The 6086-nt window shown below is 35.3% G+C and overlaps 1 non-coding gene across 1 annotated transcript; it reads right to left on the reverse strand.

The window, feature by feature from the left end:
• Positions 1-2071: 2071 nt before the first annotated feature.
• Positions 2072-2202, reverse strand: LOC130841101 (small nucleolar RNA SNORA31). Its single transcript, XR_009050143.1, has one exon. It is a non-coding gene; the product is annotated as a small nucleolar RNA SNORA31 (small nucleolar RNA).
• Between the last annotated feature and the right edge of the window lie 3884 nt (positions 2203-6086).

The raw sequence follows: 6086 nt of genomic DNA on the forward strand, positions 1-6086 counted from the left end.
ATTGTACATTAGTTTTCTCTTCTCTCTTCTCTTTGTTGGGGTTAAAGCTTTATGCTGATTTATTAGAACTTACCTGTGCTGCTATGTGATAGTATCCCAAGAATTTTATTCCAGGATGATAGAGGAAGTGTTAGAACTACTGTTAGAGGGAACATTGGGTGTCATAAGGCTGTAGTTACTGTTTTCGTCAGAGTGGACTCACTTTGATAGAATTTAGAACAACATTAAAGAATTTTGACATCTTACATTTGTAGTACATGCCAAGTTCAAAAGCCAAAGCAAAACAAAACAAAGAAAAAACACAGAAAAACCTAATTTGCTTTGAAAAGAAACTATTTCTTGTGATTGAATTGAATAACATTCATAGAAGCATTATTTAATTTAGAAATCCTAAACTCAAGACCCACAAATTAAATCCTATTTTCTGTAAATTTTGGTTTGGTCAGCATCATAGTTCAAAATTGTTTTAATTTGAATGACTAGATGAGTACATACTTTAAACTGTACCAACCCTGCTGGCATATACCATTGTACAAAATTTGTTCCCACTGGAAAAAAAAAAATGGGGGATGTCTGAAGGGGTGGTCAGTTGCCAAAATTTAGATATTAGGGCACTGTATGTGAAGCACCCTGATTTCTGGCTGAGCATGAAAAAATGGAAGATCTAGCTACACTGGATCTTTATTCCCCTGTGGCAACAATAATCTGGGTCTGAGAAGTGGCTTCCTACTTTAGACTGGCAGCAACTATCCAGGGGGGTTCAGTTCTTTATTGGTTTTCTCATCTGTTCTGATTCATTGATTTATATTATCTGCCAGAACCCTATGTTTGTGACCTCTGGTTTAACTGGATACAAAACTACATGCAAGAATAAAAATAAAATATTCAAAGTAATCAGAAATGTGTAGAGTGCTATAAAATATCAGGTCATATTTTATTATAAGGTTATATGTTAATTATGAAAATAAATAACACTATCATGTAGTATGCTGAAGGGGTGGGGGGAACAGCAAGAGAAACATAGAATTTATAGCCAGGGTCTTGTATAATCTGTTTAATAGTTTTACCTGTGGATGTCTGTATGTAAATCATATTTCCTTTCTGAATTTCCATTTTCTAATCTTTGAGCATGACAGTAAAACCTGGCTGTGGTGTACAATATTTGTGCTCCACTCATACGTCTTTGGGTAAATTTTTTTTAATACTCTTTTGATGGGCCCCTCCCCACTCCCAGCTTCTGTGTGTTTTTGCTTACAACAGTGAGCAAATGACTGCCCTTCGGCTACTGAAATCTATTTTGCCTACATATGGTGAGGAGACAGTTACCTGGCAAATTACATTCTGCTTGAAGATGCCTAGTTGGAGGCAGTGGGCATAAGGAAGTTTAGATCCCTTACCTCAAGTCAGTAGAATTCTGAGGCATAACTCATACACCAAAATGCCTGTGCATATGAGATTAAAGCTACCCTCTAATTTTTTTTTTCTCTGACATTGGAGCTTTGCTCAGCTTCTTTTACTTCCTTGGCATCTTTTCCTTACTTTACCTTTTGTGTACAAAATCTCATCCCAGGATCTGATTCTGGGGACGTCTAACTAAAACACTTACTAAACAACCTCATTGTACTAGTGTGAGATATAATATGATTTCATGATGCATGAAATAGAATTTTAAAATAATATTATAAAACAATTTTCTTAAAAATTCTGGTTGAATTTTCAAGGCAAAATCACAATCTTTTCCCATGCCCAAAATGTAGTGAAAGAATTAATTTCATAGAAAATGTATTGAAAACAGTCTATCCATATCTTGTACATAATGAGAAAGTAAGAAACTCAGTAGAAGTCAAGAAGTGGTGTTTTAACGACAGCTACATCACTTCTGTAACCAGTTTTATTTGACCCTATGACAACAATGAGGAATAACATGGCATTATGCTTTTCTTTTTGCTCTAATTTTTAACTCAAATTTTGGATGTTTTTTGGAGTAAAACAGGACCTTCACTGTTTACAAAGTTACTTCTGAGTTGCAAAAATTCTCTCTCCATGTTTTTCCCTGTATTACCATGTTTTTCTTTGTATTCTCCCATCCAATCTTGGCTGCCCAATCAGACACATAGAAAGTGCAAGGACATTTTCTTTTTGCATCTGTAGTGGAAACCTTGGCAGCAGACTAACTGCACCAGGTCTGTCAAATAGATGCATTCTATAATTTTGATCATGTATTCTACGTGCCCAATATTGTCTTCTTATGAAAATCTTGCTATTGACTTTAGGCAATCACTGTGTTTCACTACAATACTTAATTATCATCAAAGTTAGAATCTACTTTCATTGACAAAATCTGAGAACCAAACTTTCAGTTCTCTGGGAGGTGTGAATTTAAGTGGGCTAAAAAGAGGCACATTAAGCCCCAACTAAACATTTGCAACTGTTCTGTTAATTTAATTGTTATGATGGTCAATCAGCATGTATTTAATGACTCAAAAATAGACAATTAAAATATAAAGCACTCAGCTGAAAAAACACTTGTTTTCACACTAAATTACTTTTAAAAAATCTATTAAATTTGTTTTAGAAACATAATTTCAATATATTGAAATAAAAGATTGGTTTGCTAAGTTTCCTGTCCCCTATTTTATATACAATAGAAAACAGCCTAGACAGAAAAAATATGTTCATCAAGTTTAGCATTTTCTTGCGTCAGTTCCATAAAGTGATTAACTCAAATCAAAATACTTATTTTTAATTATTATAGTCTCAAATTTGATGTACTTATATATAAAAACCACTCCCAATTAGTCATCATTTTGGAAGACAGACATACATATCTTCACAATTATTTATGGGAAGGGTAATGCATACAACGATTTGGGAGTCATCTGTTTGACGTCATGGACACAGATAAAATTTGAAAATTTATGGCAGAAACTATAACATTCATGTTCAATTTAAAATTTACCTTAACCTGAAATCTAACTTTATTATAAAAAATCAGTAATTTCTGTTCTTGTCAGTAGTATGGCAATTTTAAATAATAATTGTATCTCACTAGCTTTAAGTTAGACTATATGTAGAAATTCTAATTACATGATGGCCATATAAATATTTATACCTTCAGAAAAAAGAAAATATATAATAAGTTGCAGACATTTAGAGATATGCCTTCTGTCCTCTGATATAGGGTGTAGTTCTGTGGTGAGGTACAATCTATAAGCAGAGAAGGTAATTACAGAGTAATAATTGCTTTGGTTTATATTATGCTGTAGGAACATATATAAGGGTAACTAATTCAGAGTAGGGAACTCAGAGAAGGCTTTTAACAAGTTGTGCAGAAGTCCTCTGTGTGAAGATTTTATGTGAGAGTTTTCCAGAGGACAGAATGTGGGGAAGTCCAGGTGAGATGCATGGGCATGCATGCTAGAGAGAGGTGGGGGTAGGGGGAAAGGGAGGGAGAGAGAAAATGAAAAAAAAGAAGTGAATGTTTTAGGAATGGGAAAACTATCTGATAGCACATAAAATTGTGTGAAGGAGGGAAGCAGGTATGGGGTGCTTCTGAGAGATAAATTACATTGAAAAAGAAAGCAGGAACTTAGGCAGATTTATTTGGTCAAGGTGAGGAAAATGGGGAGCCTTTCAAAATCTTTAAATAAGAGACTTTCAACCTACACTATACCTTTGAAAGAGCTCACTCTGTTTATTATGAGGGAAGATGGATGGTAAGTGTGAGGCAAGTAAGATGGAAGGCAGAAGAACCAGTTAGAAGGCTTTTGTCATCAACCATAAGAGAGATGATTTCATATATACCAAAGGAATGGCAGTGGGAATAGATGAGTTTGAGAGATAGATAAGAGGAAGAGACAGGAAGATACAGTGATGTCTTGACTATAAATGTTGGTGATGAAAAAGGGAGGGGGCATCAAAAAGACAGTGAGATTTCTGAGTGGGTAATCAGGATACCACACCAAGGTGCCTTTTACTGAGAGATCATTTCTAGGAGACACGGACATGAATATGTCATGTTTACATTAAGGACCAAACTGTTAAGTAAATTATTTAATTTGAAAAGTTGTGATGTTTTTAACTTTTTTTGTGTTAGTAATATGTCTTCCTCTTAAGTATACCTCTTAATTTCATTTTGGTCTAGTGCCTTGGTAGCAGAATGTAGGTTATGTTCAAATCCTGGAATGAACAGTTATAAAGTACGTGACTTAGGGCAAATTACTAAATTTCTCTGAGTCAACATTTTAAGAATCTGCTTGCTTTGGATACTATCAACTATGTTGTTGGGTTGTTCTGAAAACTCAGTAAGATAATGTATGTAAAGTCCCAGACAAGTAAACAATTAAGGTTTAGTTCTCAAATCTTACCCCCAATTTATGTTGATGTTCTAAATATTTTAAATCCCACCTCCACAAAGATGTCCACACCTTCACCTTTCAGATCTGTGGATACCCTACTTTTTTACATGGTGAAAAGGACTTTGAAGATATGATCAAGGTTAAGGACTCAGGACTGAAAATATTATCCTGGATTATTTAGGTGGATCTAATGTAATCATACAAATCCTTAAAAAGAAGGGACCTTTTCCTGCTGCATTCAGAGTGAGATGTGATAATAAAGAAAAGTCAGAGAGCTGATATGCAACCTTGCTAGTTTTGAAGATGGAGGAAGGGGACCAGGAGCTAAGGAATGCAGAGGAACTCTAGAAACTGGAAAGGCATGGATCTTCTCTCAGAGCCTTCAGAAAGAAACATAACCCAGCCAACTTTTTTTTTTTTAAACAATTTTTTAATTTTTTTTTTATAAATTGTTTATTTAATTTATTTATTGGCTGTGTTGGGTCTTCATTGCTGCACACAGGCTTTCTCTAGTTGCTGAGTGCGGGGGTTACTCTTCATTGTGGTGCGCAGGCTCCTCATTGTAGTGGCCTCTCTTGTGGAGCACGGGCCCCGGGTGCGTGGGCTTCAATAGTTGCAGCACATGGGCTCAGTAGTTGTGGCTCACGGGCTCTAGAGCACAGGCTCAATAGCTGTGGCACACAGGCTTAGTTACTCTGCAGCATGTGGAATCTTCCTAGGGCAGGGCTCAAACCCGTGTCCCCTGCATTGGCAGGTGGATTCTTTACCACTGCGCCACCTAGGAAGTCCCCAACATTTTGATTTTAGCCCAGTGACAGTGGACTTCCAGCCTACATAATTGTGAGATAATTACTGTGTGTTTTAAAGCCACTAAATTTATAGTAATTTTTATGTCAACAATAAAAACTTTGTATGCATTATTTTTACTAATATTAATATAATTATTGACTAAATACAAATTTTATACAAATAAAAGTGAATTGTAAATTTTATAGTTTTTATTTTTTTTTAAATTGGGGTCTGGTTACTTTACAATTTTGTGTTACTTTCTGCTGTACAGCAAAGTGAATCAGCTCTGTGTATACATATATTCCCTCTTTTTTGGATTTCCTTCCTTTTTAGGTTACCGCAGAGCACTGAATAGAATTCCCTATGCTATATAGTAGGTTCTCATTAGTTATCGGTTTAATACACAGTAGTGTATTTATGTCAATCCCAATCTCCCAATTCATCCCAGGCCCCTTTCCCACCTTGGTGTCCATATGTTTGTTCTCTATATCTGTGTCTCTATTTCTGCTTTGCAAATAGGTTCATCTGTACCATTTTTCTAGATTCCACATATATGTGTTAGTATACGATATTTGTTTTTCTCTTTCTGACTTAATTCACTGTGTATGACAGCCTCTAGATCCATCCACGTCTCTATAAATGACCCAATTTAGTTCCTTTTTTATGGCTGAGTAATATTCCATTGTATATATGTACTGCATCTTCTTTATCTTTGTCTGTTGATGGACATTCAGGTTACTTCCATGACCTGGCTATCGTAAACAGTGTTGCAATGAGCATTGGGGTGCATGTGTCTTTTTGAATTATGTTTTTCTCTGGGTATATGCCCAGTAGTGGCATTGCTGTGTCATATAGTAGTTCTATTTTTAGTTTTTTAAGGAACCTCCATGCTGTTCTCCATAGTGGCTGTACCAATTTACATTCCCACCAACAGTATAA

The sequence above is a fragment of the Hippopotamus amphibius genome, chromosome 17 (assembly GCF_030028045.1).
Source record: "Hippopotamus amphibius kiboko isolate mHipAmp2 chromosome 17, mHipAmp2.hap2, whole genome shotgun sequence".
Taxonomy (NCBI): Eukaryota; Metazoa; Chordata; class Mammalia; order Artiodactyla; family Hippopotamidae; genus Hippopotamus; species Hippopotamus amphibius.